Below are 16,832 nucleotides of genomic sequence, written 5' to 3'. Positions count from 1 at the left end.
TTACATGATGTAATTTAATTATTTAGCTATCCCAGCACCCTACCTCCATATATACAAATAAATATGAATCAGACAACATGTATATATCACTAGGCTATTTGTTTGCCATTTGTCATCAGTATGTTGATACCTTGCAGATACCTAAAGCTTATTAGCAAGCATTCAATTTTTTGGCACTTAGGGTCTGGGTCAGAGATCTGTAATGACCTGTGTTACTAATGAACAGGTTTTGAAATTAAAAGAAACAACCAATACTAGTTGATACTTTGGGGGAAGATATTAAACCATCATTCAAATGAGTCCACGCACCCTAGAAGGAATGAAACATTTCCTACCATTCAGAGGTAACTTCTAGGCAAAGATGTAGGGGGTCCAGGAGAAGATCAAAATTTTTTTTTTAGGCAAGTGGGGAAAAGAAAGAACAGATGCTGAGATCATTACACCATCATTCTCTTACTCCTTCTCCTGTCTCTTAGTCTTTTTTTGAAATGCAAATATATATCAAAGCAAATTTGACTATCATACTTACCTAGTCAAATACAAATGTTGCCATTTTAAATAGTAACTTACAGAACCAGTAGCACTGCAAAATCTGGGGAAGGAGATATGTTCTGGTACCCTTACTTTAAAAATGGATCTATAAACTTTTCAGATACAGTTTTATCTAAATGGATTAACTTATACTTGTTTAGAATTAATCTTTTTTTAAAAAAAAGTAGGCTCCACACTCAGCATGGAACCCAAAGGGGAGCTTAAACTCACAAGCCTGAGATCAAGACCTGGGCTGAGATCAAAAGTCAGACGCCTAACTGAGCCATCCAGTTGCCCCTAGAATTAATCTTTAGGTAACTCTAGAATCATCAACCAAAGGACTCACAAACAGGAGACCAACAATGGCATTTACAGTTGATTAGAATCAGAATTTAACACCCTAACTGAGAAATGGAGAGAAAGCGCACTGTGTACTTTTATCAGAAGAAAACAAAGTCCCGGGCATCCTGTGGCTCAGAGGTTTAGCGCAGCCTTCAGTCCAGGGCGTGATCCTGGAGACCCGGGATCGAGTCCCACATCAGGCTCCCTGCATGGAGCCTGCTTCTCCCCGTGCCTGTGTCTCTGCCTCTCTCTGTGTGTCTCTGCCTCTCTCTCTCTCTCTGTCTCTGCCTCTCTCTCTCTCTCTGTGTCTCTCATGAATAAATAAAATCTTAAAAAAAAAAAAAGAAAGAAAGAAAGAAAACAAAGTCCAGACATTAAAAATCAGTGTAAGACAGTGCTTAAAGCTGATAGTATGAGGCATACAATGGCGTGCCAGTACTGGATGAAGCTAATAAGAATGACGTTAGAACCCACTCACCAGAAAAACCCCTAGACCCATGCTGCATCGCCCTTCCATACCTATTATACAATCCCTAAGATGAAAAATGTAAAGGCAAACTGAGACTTAGAAATGATTTTTCCCACTGGATGGTTGATAATATGTTGTCTATACAAAAGACCAGTTGATTTTGGGAATCATAGTAAATCTGACTGGACATCGTCCATCTTTCAGGAAGGAGCCTCTAGAGTACAATGATTATCACCACATAAAAACACCACCTCCTTGTTTATCTGCTATAGGTAAGGGATAAGAGAAGATCCTAAAAATCTCAATACAGAAGAGGAAAAAAAAAACAGTAAGGATCCTACAATTGTTTACTATTCAACATCTCAGAGTGCAACTTCTAAGGTGTTTTTATTTTTATTTTTTTTATTTTTTTTATTTTTTGTTCAGGTGACTCATTATAGATAACAAGCCCATAATAAAATGTAATAAAAGCAGAAGTGAAGGCACACAAAGTTCTGACCCATACTAACTATAAGTAATCATCTACTCATACAGGCAGTGTGCCTGGCTATGGGGCTGGAACAAATGTTGCTATGGAGGGTATAGAAATATCAGATATATCAATACACACTTAATGGAGCAAACTGGGCTTTCACCTCTTGTTAAAAATTACCGGGGCATGGGGCACAGTGAATACTCAGTGAAAACCAATGTAAGTGACATAAGCATTTTTCCCTCTTGGATAATTCCTTTTTCTTGGATGGCAGAAATTAGATTTTCTTCATGAGGGAAAACAATAATCCTTCATCTTTCAACATTTAAAGTTCTTCGACATAATCCGATAGAGATTAAAATGTGAACACTACAAAAAACAAAATAATTCACTTGTCTTCCATTTCCCCCTACATTTGTAGTCCCCACCTCACACTCATCCTAGATGAAACTGCTATGACAACCACAAAGACTGGGGTGACAGGGGAATCCACTTGGCTTCCAAGATACCACATGCTTCTGAGGTTATGTGTGCATTACAGATGCAGCCAAGATTGATGAGGTGAGCTCCCACTCTTATTATACCTCCAGTGTCCAAGGACTCATGGAGCTACTTTCTGAAGAATGTGCTGCTCTTCCTATGACTGCAGGGAACAACACAACCTGCAAGATAAATGTGGACCCCGGATTTGGTTGAAGGTCTGGGCTTGTAGCAAATGCAGATTACTGGTTTTCTATTAGTAAGTGGAAAACAGTGGGCTTCTGTTAGATTAATTATATATCAAAGCAATGTTCTCAATTGACAACAGTAGACTTGAAGGTAATACTACTAGAACAGAACTGTGCTTTTTCCCTTGGTCTCACAGGGAACTATTTCACTCCTGGGCCATTATCACACTGCAGTGATTCAGAGAAGAATGTAATGCTTAATGAGCCAAATATGAAGATAATTATGCCAGTTATATTTGGGACACACACAAAATATAGTCGACCGTACTTGTCGACTCTTTATGAACACTCTAGCGCAGGGAGAGAAGAGAAGATTTTCTTTTTTAATACCTGCACTGGATTTTACTATGACTAAATATCTTTGAAGTAACACATTGCTTTTCTGCCCAATTAAAATAACAACAAAAAGTTAGTCAAAGAGTGCATTCTTAATTTCAGAGGTTATAAAAGGGATTTTAAGTTGCTCTGAAACTCTTAATCTTATTCATGTGACCTTCCAAGTGTATAATCAGATGTCATTTTTTTTAAGATTTTATTTATCTATTTGAGAGAACAAGTGAGTGCACATGAGCTGGGGGAGGGGCAGAGGCAGAGGGAGAAGTAGACTCCATACTGAGCAGGGAGCCTGAGGCAGGATAGATCCCAGGACCCTAACATCATGACCTGAGCTGAAGATAGACACCTAACTCACTGAGCCACCCAGGCACCCCAGATCTGTTGTTTCTTAAAAATTATCTACTGACACAGCAGTATCTCTTCGTAATTGCTTTTTTGTGAATAACATTTTAGATAAGCCTACATAACAATACCACTGTAATTATAAGTAAAAATAAGTCTTAAGTCACAAAAGGACTCGAAGAACGAAATAATTCTAGATCTGTTTAATATAACTTGTTAATATAGATCTGTCTTAAACAAAGCTGGTAGATAGCAAAGATAATCACTAATTGACAAATACTGTTAATAAGGTTTCCATGGCAAGTATTCAGAGTAAGTAAGAGCGAAAGGCAGTAATGCTAAGTTTTGAAGACACGTGCTTTAAAAAAATACTTTATAGGAATATTTGGGGTGAATCCGTTTTGGAACAGGCAGAAAGGGGTAGTGTGGTTGAAATCTATCTTAGGAATCTGTGTGTTAATGACAGAAAGCACTATTGAAATCATCCCCCTTAAATCATTTTACAGACACGTAAAGTGTCAATCAGAGAACCTAAGTAAGTTGGCCAAGTTTACTCAACTAGCTAATGATGAAGTCGAGCTCGAGAAACTAGAAACCCCTCTCTTAATAGAGTTCTTTTTGTCATCTGAAACCAAGAATCAAGTGCAAAAATCTGACATTTAAACCCAAAGTTACCTTAAAGTATTTTTTTCCTTTGAGATGAAACTTCCTCTTTCTGCATAAACGTCTTGCAGAGTAAAAATATGCCAAGGCATTTCAGGAATTGGTTGAAATCGCAAAGCTCATTGTAATCATCTTCGCAAGCTCTCGGAGTTCTGGGAGGGCTCCACTGATCAGAAAAAGGGCAAGTGAAACATCACGCTTGGAGGGAATTTAGATTTGTCTCCACATGAGAGCTCATCAAAGACTAACTGAATTGAGTTTAGATCAGATTACTGCCAAGTAGGTGCACAACTGATTAGAAAAATGATTCCTAAAATCTGATTTTAGACATCCAAGTAGGATGCCAGTTCTCTAATGCATTGTCACAGCATTTATTCCAAAAATAGTCTTTGAACAAAATAAACATACTTAAATGTTAATTTTTAGAATCAGCAAATATCTCATGAGGATATTAGGATTAGTAAAGCACGCTATGTGCAATGTTTTGAGGGCTGGGTATCATGAGGTCACAAAATCTCAGACTTTGGATAGTCAAACAATCATGTGAATTGTTCCTCAAGGCATCTTAAGTTCAATACCTAAGGGAAGCACATAAAGCTGATCATTGCTTTAATTTTAAAAAACATTTTGATTAAGGCTGGGTTAGAGAGTTTGTTCATTAAGGTGCTGATGAGACCCAATTTAGTTAGGTGTGTAACAACGTTAGAGCAGCTGCTTAAAATACCATGTTACTTTTACAATTTTGAAAAATGGACATATACGCAAAGAGAAAGACATATTTAGAAAGGCCAATAGGGATGTTTCAAATGGTAGAATGATCCTACATCCCAAGGGTGGAGATATATATATATATATTCAGGGCTTATATTTATCTTATATTTTAAGGTTCAAATGGGATTTCAAATGAAATTCTCACTAACCAAACCATTCATGGGGTTGGAATTCACAGCATTAGAATCAACTCCTAATCTCTACAAGGAGCCATTGGGAGAAGTCTGGACAACCGAGCATTTCTTAACTCCTATATTTTTCTCCCTCTCTAAACTAATTCAGTTTACCTACTCTCTCCTTTTGTCATTGAAGCAATCCCTCTTCTGTGACAGGAAAACAATCAAAATTTGGTTTCAGGTAGTCATCTTCATAAAAGGAACTTGTTCATTCCCCCATGTAGGTTCTTTTTTTAAGATTATTTATTTTAGAGAGAGCAAGTGAACACAGGAAGCGGCAAAGGGAGAGGGAGAGAACCCCATGGAGACAGCCCTCTAATCACAGAGCCTGACTTGGGGCACAATCCCACAACCCTGAGATCATGGTCTGAGCCAAAATCAAAAGCTCAACTGACCAAGCCACCCAGGAGTTTCTCCCTCGTGTAGCTTTATTCTTTTTCTCTCATCCCACCTCACCTCTTCCTCCTCTGCTATTCCCTCTTAAAGAGCAAAACAAACAAACAAACAAACAAAAGACAAGACAAAATAAACCCCTTCCTTTCAGGAAAAAAAAAATGTTTTCCATCCATTTTCTAATACAAAGAAAAAAAAAAAATCAGATTTGTATAACCCAAAACTCATTAACATGCTTGCTGAGCAATGGGCCACCTCTACCGGATGTCACCCTTTGTCTGTCTCTAGCAATCTGTCTGAGGGAATAGAAACAGTATAAACATGTGTGGTTCCATTAATAGCAGGTGCCCTAGCTTCTTCAAAAGGTAGAGAAGGCTGCATTCAGATTTTCATTATACAGTTCTTGATGCATATAAACATTATAGTAGTAAACAATGGTTAAACAATATGCATAATGTGAACATGAGGAATGAAGCATGGTAATAAAAGGAATGATCCACTTATGTCAAGGAAATATCCCAATACCATGACTCCATGTTCCCCTCTGATATGATGGCCTATCTGAAATGCACTATTAACAACCACCACTCTATGCAACATTTTTCTTCTTTTTCTTTTTTCAGATCATTTCCTCCTTCATGTTTATGGTTTTACCCTATGGGTATATAACTGTACACAACTTTTATTTGTTTTTGAACTTTATAAAAATCTCAGTAGGGTACAAGCATTTTTCTGACTGCTTTTAAAATATATATATATCTTTGAGATAGAATTCCTATATCATAAAATTCACCCACTTCAAGTGTATAATTCAATGGTTTTAGCATATGCACAGTTACATAACCATCACCACAACCTAAGTTTATTTTATTTTTTTTAAGTAGGCCCCATGCCCAACATGGGGCTCAAACTCACAACCCCAGATTAAGAATCACATACTCTATAGACTAAGCCAACCAGGCACCCCCACAATCTAAGTGTAGAATGCATTCATCACCCCAGAAATTTTGCACTCTTAACTCTTTGAGAAACAGCCATCTCTTGCACACTGCCTATACAATTTTACATTCCCACCAACCATGTTCAAAGGTTCATATTTTTCCACATCCTCTTCAAAACTTATGATCCTTCTTTTTGATAATAGCCATCCTAGTATGAGTGTAAAATAGTTTCTCATTATGGCTTTGATTTGTATTTCCCTAATGGCTATGGATGTTGAGCATCTTTCATATGTTTATTGGCAATTTCTGTTCTTCTGATAGCTTTTTGCACTCAGCATTGTTTTCAAAATCCATCCATGTCAATGCATGTGGTTGGAGATCATGCATTTCACTGCAATATTCTATGGCGTGAATATATCATGATTTACTTATACATTTTCTTGTCAATGGCCATTTCAGTTTGTTTTGTTTTGCTTAGCTACTGAAAATCATCCTGCTATGAACTTTCTTTACATATCTTCTGGTATACTCTAAATAATCACAACCTCCCCCTTTTATCAACTAAATAAATGTCTAATAGTAAAAACTGCCTTTGTGCAGCATATCAAAAGGCATAACTGGTCAACCTAATAGGCTACAAGCTAAGTGTAATTCAGTCATTCAGTACGGTCAGTACATGATGCATGCTGAGCATATATATTTGTTCTAAATTTTGAAGGTTTGCTCAGAAGAAGGAACACAATATGTATTTCCTGAATAAAATGACAGATATATACATATCTATACATAAGTATAGATTCAAAAAGTCATATATAAAAACTATGCAGTAATATAGTCAGCCCTGTTCAAGGCTATCATTTTTTTTAAGTTTAGAGCCCTATTTTTTAAAAAAATAAGATATGAATCAATCTGAAAAATCCTTGATTAGAACTACACAAATGATCTAGGACAAGAAATACCAGGAGAATGACTCAAGAGACTGGACTTATGTAGTCTAAAGAAAAAAAAAAAAAAAAACCTTCAAATCAGCACATGGGAACACATGCTTATTTTAAGGGTGGAGGCAAATAGTTGGTCTTCATCACTTCTGGAGAAAAGCAAGAGAGAATGGGACTTCGATTAGAGCAGTAAGATTTTAAGTCAAGTGCTATGAAAAAATTCCCAACTCTAGTGTTCTGAGATATTAAAAAATGTAACCAAGGAATCTGGGAACTGCTACTGAAGTACGAGGGAAACTAAACCAGGAAGACAAGTTGACAAAAGTAAAGCCATTTTGGTTTCAGGCTGATCCTTAACCTGAAAGTCAGCAGGTTATAAAAAGAGTCACAATATCTGACTCATGGAAAACTACAAGACCTCACTTCCTGGGATCCCTGGGTGGCGCAGTGGTTTAGCGCCTGCCTTTGGCCCAGGGCGCGATCCTGGAAACCTGGGATCGAATCCCACGTCAAGCTCCTTGCATGGAGCCTGCTTCTCCCTCTGCCTATGTCTCTGCCTCTCTCTCTCTCTCTCTGTGACTATCATGAATAAATAAATAAAATCTTAAAAAAAAAAAAAAGACCTCACTTCCTCTTGAAGTAAAGGCCGTATAGGCTGGACATTCTTAAAATTGCTCCCTGTTGGTAATTAAACAACCCTAAAACAATGGAAAAACTCACTGCCTAACATAAATGATAAACTCAAAGTTAACCTACCTATACAGTTAAGCTAAAACAACAACAAACTTATAAAACCCTTTATTAGAGGTAAAGGTAGGGGAGATCCTCTTCATCTGAGAGGAGATGCTACTATGAAGTAGCTCCTTTCTTACTTCTCTACTAAATAAATCTTTATGCCTTTCTCAAATGGCTTCCTCTTGAATTTTTTCTCATCTAAAGTAAAGAAACCTCTAAGCAAGAGGCATGAGGTCCCACATCTTGGTGAGGGGCATGACATTCTTCCTCTTGGGGGTTTGGCCAATCCAGCATCACTAGTCTGATATTTTTTTTCAAAGAGTAAAGAAAATTTCTAGGATAACTTAAATTAAGCACTATTCATAGGGAGAGGGGCACATTATGCACATTATTATAAGAGTAGCATTCAATTCCTTTGATGACCTCTTCCTTTGGAATATATCATTTAAATGACTCTGCCTAGCAACCACTATTTGTTAAGTAATGATTTCTCTCACTGCTTTTTAATTAGAGACATAGAGAAATTTCCACCAGGACATGAGCCAGAAAAAGCATGCATAAATATATTCTAGATGTTTTCTAGACAATAAGTAAAATCAATACACCCATCTGCTATGAGTAGAACTAATAAATCAAGGAAAGCATATTTGTGGAATAGAATACTATACTGCAATAAGAAAGGACTATCGATCTACCTACCAACATGGAAAAAATCTCAACTAATAAGAAAAAAAAAAAACCACACAGAAGAATATATCTGTAGGAATCCATGTTTATAAAATTTTATAAAACATGGTCATAAAGCAATGCAAGAAATAACTATTCACAAGTATGTAAATGTATGCTAAAATATAAAAATAAAATAGAAGGATATTAAATTACCAAGAGGAGCTGCTCTTAGGGAAATGGGGAGGGAAAGACGATGGAAAGAGGTATGAAAGAAAAAGTACTTTGATTTTATCTCTACTTTTATTTCTCTTGTTCAAAATGTACAAAGCTGTTACAGAAAACCAATGCCATTTAATAAAAAATAAGAATTAAAAATAACAAGGGTTAAAGGTAGGTATATATTTTTATGGTATTTTTTAAAATTCTCAGACAACAGATAATCAAAATCTCTGATTAATCCATTGTTTCCAGTATAACCCTACTGAATTTCAAAAGTTCCAGCCCAAATGAGAAAAATGTATTGTGAGTAAATGCTCACTTTTCGTTATGCTTTGTGAAATGCTGGAAATAATGTGCTTTCCCCAACTGCTCTACAACCCCGTGGTATCCCAAGTTAAAGTCAAGGGGATGGCAACGGCTCTCTTCAATATCTTCTCACAGACAAATAATCAGACCTTCCTAATTTCATTTCCCTCTCTTTAAAAATAAAAGGAAACAATAAAGATATTGCCTATTTTCAACTAACCCCTATGTCAGGATTTGCTTTGTTACAGAGTTGCTACGCCACCAGCAAGAACTAATTCCTACCTTTCCGTTCTTTTCCACCCATACATCTGGTTCCCAAATTCTTTGAACAAGATTGCATGACAGCCTACATGCTCTATCAATCGTCCAGCTACCTGAATCAGGGAAATCAAAGAGAGGCACATTCCTGAAGATGGGGCCGAACCATTGGTTTTCAGGGAAAAGAGAAGACATAGTTTTGGAAAAGAAGGTAAAAACAGGGAATAAAAACTCTCGACTACAAAAAGGCTAAATGATCTCAAAATCCTAATCCTAAAGCTTTTACAATTATTGTGCTGAAATAATCCTAAAGGCAGAGAAGAATGTAGATCTCTTAAAAGCTTCAGTGAGAACAGTGGGATGTGGTCTTATTCGATGTGGTATTATCCATTTTATCTTAAAATTTGGGCGAATTTTGAGTTTCACTTGATATAACTAGTTAATGAAAACAAACAAAAAATGGTCTTTTATGTTTAAGTAAAATCAATGCTCCAAAAAAGATGGAATTCCTCATATATTTCCACACTGCCTGTTCCTAGGATGGCATACCTCTTCTTGGGAAGCACAGAATAGGTAAGCAAAGATATTCTTTGGATTTTTACCCAGATATAGGAAGGAAGAAGCAGCCCGCAGGCTGAGCCTGAAGGGAAAGGTCTGGGAAAGTACATTTGGGAGGGGAAACAGAGAGGAGGCAAGCTGAAGGATGTACGGTCAGCTTGTCCATTCTGTATCTTGGGTACACCTAGTGTGAATGTTGCTGTGCTTTCATCAGTTGACAACATGATATGAGGGCAGATTATGATCAGCACTGGCTTCTAGCAGATTGTGGAAGCCCTCAGCACACCAGCGTAGCTCTGCTGGTGGTGAACAAAGCAAACGAGCTATGGGAAATACCAACATCCAGTACAAACTGTAGCAGGTTTTTAGAAGAAAATATATACAACTCAGTTTGGAGCAAGGCTATCACGTGTATGCAAACAAGTTAACAAGTATATATAAACAACTTAACAAAATGCTCTTAATGATGGAATATTCTAGATTTGTATGCAACTGATGGGAATTAGAAAAAAAAACGTAAGCTGAAAGATTCCATAAACCATATCTATGACGTGGTCTGAGTTCACAAAGGCATTATTTCCAACTGCATGCCTTATGGAAGGCTTTTTGGAGAGAGCTGAATTTGTAGTAAGTTGTGATATGTAGTTAAAGTATAAATTTGATAAATAGGATGAGAAAGAACATGAACTAAAGCATAGCAATTTAGGTAATTTGCAAGGAATATGCAGGAAACAACAGTTGGGCTTGACTGGCTCATAGGTCCAGAGGATAGTGGAAGATAAGATAGAAAATCCAAGTCAGGATCTCATTATCCAGGGATGCGAATGCCAGCCCATGAATGTTAGCCCTTTCCCTGAGGTAACTGAAGAGTCCTGATACAGCCCGGTAAAATCCAGGCTTCAGAAAAATTCTTCTGACAGCAGCAATATTATTGTTACTTACGATGTCCATAAAGTGTTTGAAGAAACAAGGGAAAAACAGTTTTATATTTATTCTGACAGTTTAAAAGGTTGCTGCCATTATGCATGGATTTTTGAAATCTGTTTTTGTTGATTGTACAGACTCTGCTGGCTATATACCTAACAAACTACAGAGGGATATAAAACTCAGTGGAGACAGTCAATTACTTGAACCTGAGATCAAACGACAATTTCATTTATACCCATGCACCAGTGCTTTACTTTGGTTCCATTTACCAGGAAGATGAACAACAATAATTTCAGGCAATTAATTCAGATCTTTGGCAAGGCCACAAGAGTTTTGCTGAATACAAGAATACTGTTACAGCATAAAAGAAAAACGTCAACTGCCATGCAAGTTGAGAAGCGTGAGTGTGTGTGCGCACACATGAGTGTGCGTATGTGCTTGTACGCACAAACGCACATATGTTTCTGTCATTGAAACTAGTCTTTTGGAAATTGCCCTAACCACCAGAAATCCTTCCACAGCTCCATCGACACTTTCGCAAGCTGGACTCTGATATCAGGGTAGTAGTTTCATTAGGGACCTCTCTCTTCCAAAGATCCACAGTATAAACTTTCAGAGCCGGCAACATAATCCTTCTCATCAAATATTTGGGCGACAGGTGGAAAATTGTTCTGCCAGCTGAAGAAGACAAAATCCATTCCTTCTGGCAATTTTCTGCAATGAAAACTCCAGAAATGAATGTGCAATAACTTGTGGAAATAAATTTCAAATATTATCACACAAAAGCAGTGTGCTCAAAATCTCTAACTGTAAACTAACTCCTGCTTATCTGAATTTTAAAATGTTGATTTCTTTTTGTGTTTGAATTGCCACTAAGGAAAGAGAAAATATTTTCAGATGTAAAAAGCCAAAGAAATGCTAAATTCAAACAAAGTAAAGCCATGTTGAAAGCTGTCCGAGGTTAGTGGCATCTCTCAGGTCTGGATGCCAGAACAAAAAGACCCTTTTCTACCATCACCTCATTCCTAGAAAGCATGAGAGTATCCCCCTCAGATCAGAATGCTGTACACAATCCAGCCTGGAAATGGATGTATGTTGGGCTTTGACTCTTCTTGGTTGGTTACAGTGACTTCCATCTGCTCTGGGATGCAGAGATGGATCACGAACATTCTGATAATGTTTCTTTTAAAGGCTTCTCTCAAAAGCCCTCATTTGCTCACTCTCTAACCATATAAGAGCCTGGCAGATGGGTATATGATGGCATGGGGAGGCTAAACAGGTTTGCGGCAAGTTAATGACAGAGAGAGGATTGCACACGAGCTCTCTGGGTCTTCAGTCTTATACATGAACTGTTCAACCATTCTTTGCTATATGGGGCTTAACGCATGTCAATCCACGTGGCTGCTGAGATATAAAATGGATCCAGTTGGAGAACAGGACAGCAATAAGGATTCTACTATTAAAACACTGTATTGAACAACTTAATTTAATCTATTTTCATTTATTTGGAAGACTCTCCTCCCTTTACAGCAATAGCTTTTTTTTAATGTGGTTTGTGTCTTTAACGATAACCAATTGATTCCAATTTACTTAGTTGGAGTTTTATGCAATCCACTGATGAAGTGTATTTTTTGTAATAGCTTAAAAATGTTAAAGAATGTAAACAAAATGACCAGTTTAATGCATTCGTTTTAAAAAGCAAACTCTTTTCCTAGATTTTAAAAGAAACCATATCACAAGTCAACAACCATCATGCACACGATTTCAGTCATTGGAAAATGGTATCTTTGACCCTTTCTCTGTGCCAGCCACTCTGCTAGAGTGGAATTTCAGTGGTCAAAGAAAACAAAACCCTTCCCCTTCACATAGACGTTCTTGGGCAGAGACAGACAATATACACATTTTTACCTTTTTAAAAATAGGTAATAAAATAAAATAGTTTGATCATGATAACAGGCCATGGAGAAAAACAGAGCGGGTAAAGAGGGATTAAAACTTCTTAACCACAATAGTGTGGTTAAGAAGGGTTTAGGAAAGCAAAGGGGATAAGGAAGCATATGGCTATTTACCCAAGTGTGTTTCAAATATATGGGGCACCTGGGTGGCTCAGTTGGTTAAGTGTCTACCTTTAGCTCAGATCATGATCCCAGAGTTCTGGGATCGAGCCCAGAGTCAAGCTCCCCACTCAGTGGAGAGTCTACTTCTTTCTCTGACTCAACTCCCCCACTCATGCTCTCTCTCAAATAAATAAAATCTATATATATATTTTAAAAGACTGAAAAAACTATTTCAAGTATACAAAAGAACAAGTGCAAAGGTCCTGAGGTGGGAGCATGGCTGTAATACTAATGGAACTATAGGAAGCAAATGAGGAGTAAGGCGTGTATGGGGGTAGGATGGGTAGGAGGGAAAGCAGGGAGATGAGGAGAAGAAGAAAATAAAGAAGGCACAGTACACACATGGAGTGATTTAGAACATGGGACTCTGAGTCTGAGTGAGGTGACAGATCTTTAGAGTTTCTCAACAGAGGCGTGACAATTTCACTTTCTTCACATCAGCTCAGATGTTACCTTTCTGAGACCTACCTTGACAACTGTATTTAATACTGCAACTTGTGCCAGTCTTCATTCTTGATTCATCATGCTCAATCTACTCACTTCTTATCCCACAGTACTTTTCACCTTCTGTCTTCCTAGATCTCTTTGTGATTCATAATGTACACTGTTTATTCCTGATCTCTTCTACTAGAAATGTCCGATATACCAAGGCAGGAACATGTATCCAGCTGGCTCACAGATGAATCCCAAGCACATTCACGAGTCCCAGGCACTCAGAAGATGCTCAGTAAGGCTGTGAATCCTATCCGTTGTTTTGAGTGATTCAAAGAGATCTTTAAAATGCTAAGAATGATTTCAGAACAGTTCACAGAAACTTCTTTATTTTGAACACTAAAGGGAAATTTGAGGAAGTGTGTACTAGAAAGAATAGTTACTTATCACCCAGGTTTATGGGGGAGGAGAAGAGGAAGGGAGGAACGAGTTGCTATGAGAAGGAAACTAACATAACACATTTGCTGGGGTTTCTCTTCAAGATTGTTATACCCTCCCAAGTTCAAGAAATTGCTCTTTGTCAAATTATTAGAATCCTATCTAATAATTGGCAAGGGAAGAAATGTAATTTAAATTCTTCTTAGAAAATCTAATTAGTTTTCTTATAGATAATGGTAAAAGTTTCTAAGAACCAACAAGAATGCAGTCAGGTAACTAATGAAGCAACTGCAGACCAGATTGCTCTTTTAGTGTCTTAATATGTGAAGACAGACTTCCTTCCCATATTCATTTTTTTACTCTGGGAGTACGTGTCTTTGGGTAATGGACCTCAGAATGCCTGGTGAGTTAAGGCACTGCACAATACAGACACCTTCAATCTGGTCTCAAGTTCAATAATTTAATAGCCATAAACAATTTATAGTAAACTACCCTTAATTTTATGCCCTAATTAGAAATAATGATCCTTTATCCTGATAAACCTCTAATATTCTCTATAATTATAAGGAGAATTCACCAAGTAAATTAAAAATATAATGACTGGGGAAGGAAAATATTTGAAGCTAGTGAAAAGACTCCTATGTTTCAAGGACTTCAGGAATCTAGTTGGAGAACTCTTTTTTGCATGATTATATGAAATGGGAAAGTTACCAAATTTCTTTTTTAATGTATACTTTATATATGTAATGTGACATACCATAGTTGGTATTCATTAGTTGATATTCTATTGGGATAAGGTGTTTTGGCCAGGTATGCTTTCTGATTAGAATTACAGTATCTCAGAGTTAGAATAAGATTTAAGTACAATCTCATCTCAATATACTTTAGATGACTGAATTCTTCAAAAGTTGTATTATCCATCTCCTGCCAGAGCACATCTGATGATGTGGTCCATCATTGCCTCTGAAGACCTTCTCTCTGTCTTTCAAATAGCCAGATGCACAGAAGGCTCTGGCAGTGGTAAGGAAACCAGCTCTGGGGTTAGAGAGCATGAATCCAGATCCCCGCTACTACTACTTACTAGTGTGACCTTCAATAACGAACTCGACCTCTCTGCACCTCTGTTTTCTTACACGTAAAACAGGAGTAACCACAGGATTTTCTTCCTAGGATGGTTGTGAAAATTAAGATTTAAACCCCAGAAGATGGGGGCAGCCCAGTGGCTCAGCGGTTTAGCACTGCCTTCTGCCCAGGGCCTGATCCTGGAGACCTGGGATCAAGTCCCACGTGGGGCTCCCTGCGTGGAGCCTGCTTCTCCCTCTGCCTGTTTCTCTGCCTCTCTCTCTCTCTGTCTTTCATGAATAAATAAATAAAATCTTTAAAAAAAATAAACCCCAGGAGATGCTTGTTATTAAGTTAATTATATAGAAATCTGCATTGTTGCTATTATTGTCATTAACTTGGTTCTGCACACAGGTCCTGAGCTACTGAGGGTTAGCGTGAGATCATGTTAATTAGAATTACAAGACTTCATTTTGGTATTTTCTTGGCATCTCAGGATTTTGCAGACTTCATGTAGTGAAATAGAGGGAAAGATCAGAGTTCAGTGAAAGAGGCACTGCTCTTGCATTGACCCTAAGATTATAATCTAGAAATCACTTTTGAGGGGGAAAGTCCCTGAAAGCTTGATTTTCCTAAGAGTTGTGAATTCTCTTATAAACCAAGGAGGCCCAGAATTGATTGATTTGGATCTTGTTAGTTGGGTTCCAGTTAATGGAGCCTTTGTTATATAATTGGCCTTCCCCTCAATTAGTCTAAATTAGTAAATTTTACTGTACATTTGTTACTGTCAAGAATGAATTAATAATTTAAGTGTGACATTATATAAATACCAGATACTGATTTATGTGTGTCATCTTTAGTATCTTTAGTACATATCAATTTTCCTGTTAAATCCTTCATAGTGACAAGAGCACAGAACAGGTAAGGTGATCAGGAAAACTTTTATGGTACCTATGCAAACCATTAAAAAATATGTGCAAATATCACTTCCTTAGAAAAGCACAAGATTGGTTCCAATTTATAGATTGTGAGCATGACTTGCCTTAATGCTGGGCAAGCTCTGTATTTGAGCATATTGGTGGGGCAATGGTGGTGGTAAGTCATCTGTTTTTTGGACGCAACTTCATGGGGCAGTGGTTATAAAAAGTGATTTGTCACAATGAAGCTTGGTTTTCCATAAATAAGTCAGAGCCAGGAGGTGATAAGTGGTCACAGGTGCTGAAAACATGCAAGCACACAAGTGGTGATGCCTTTTCAACAAAGAAGCTGGTGAGAAAGGATGGGGAAAGTATCCAGTGCAGGAAAGAATACAAGGGAAGAAGTCCAGCATGTGATATACCCCAGAGTCTTCAAGAGCCATGTTTGAGGAAAAAAAAACATTCCCCCAGCAAGCCAGGTAAGCTTGGGATCCATGTTCGAGATCCATGTTGACCATGTATTTCCTTCCTTGCTGTAGGGCTTTAGTAATTGGTACCTTTTCCTGGACCTCCTTTCGCACTTCTTGGCCCTGGTATACATCCCATGGAGGGCTGAGGTCAGGCATGTCACCCTTCCTACTACCCTAATGGGATAATATATATATATATATTTTTTTTTTCCTTGATGGATCTACAGGAAAGAAAAAATTGTGCTCCTCCTGTGATTCTGATATTCCTTCTTGCCCCAAACCCCACTCACCATATATATACGACTTCTACATGTCAGCACAATTTCTGAGTAAAGACCTTTATTCCATGACATAGTCGAAAATATGGGAAAAGAGCATGTGGTGGCAGGCAGTCACAATTGAATGTGCACAATATCAGTTCTAACGGAAGCCATGAAGGCTCCTTGAGAGGCTTATCTATGAAGATGCAATTTAGAATATCTACCTTGAAGGGTGGCAGCAAGACTCAAAGAAAATAAACTAATATCACATTTTCATTAGACATTAGATTTTTTTTTTTTTTTGAAAAAGAGAGCATGAAAGCCAGCTCAAGAGGGGTGAAGGGGAGGGTAGAAGGGCAGAG

The 16,832-nt window shown here is 37.6% G+C and overlaps 1 protein-coding gene across 9 annotated transcripts in view; it reads right to left on the bottom strand.

Annotated features, from left to right (window-relative positions):
* The window catches only part of UNC5D (unc-5 netrin receptor D), a 537,391-nt gene that overhangs the window by 253,368 nt on the left and 267,191 nt on the right, over positions 1-16,832 (bottom strand). Inside the window, exon 1 of one of the 9 annotated variants that reach the window (XM_077849120.1) lies at positions 3,896-4,025. The exons of the other annotated variants lie outside the window; for them this stretch is intronic. The gene's annotated coding sequence lies outside the window, so the exon portion shown is untranslated. Of the gene's footprint in view, positions 1-3,895; positions 4,026-16,832 lie in introns of those variants that run through there. 9 annotated transcript variants of the gene reach the window in all.

Source organism: Canis aureus, chromosome 15 (genome assembly GCF_053574225.1).
Source record: "Canis aureus isolate CA01 chromosome 15, VMU_Caureus_v.1.0, whole genome shotgun sequence".
Taxonomy (NCBI): Eukaryota; Metazoa; Chordata; class Mammalia; order Carnivora; family Canidae; genus Canis; species Canis aureus.
Note: the sequence above shows the minus strand (reverse complement) of the source record. Positions and strands in the feature narration are given on the sequence as shown.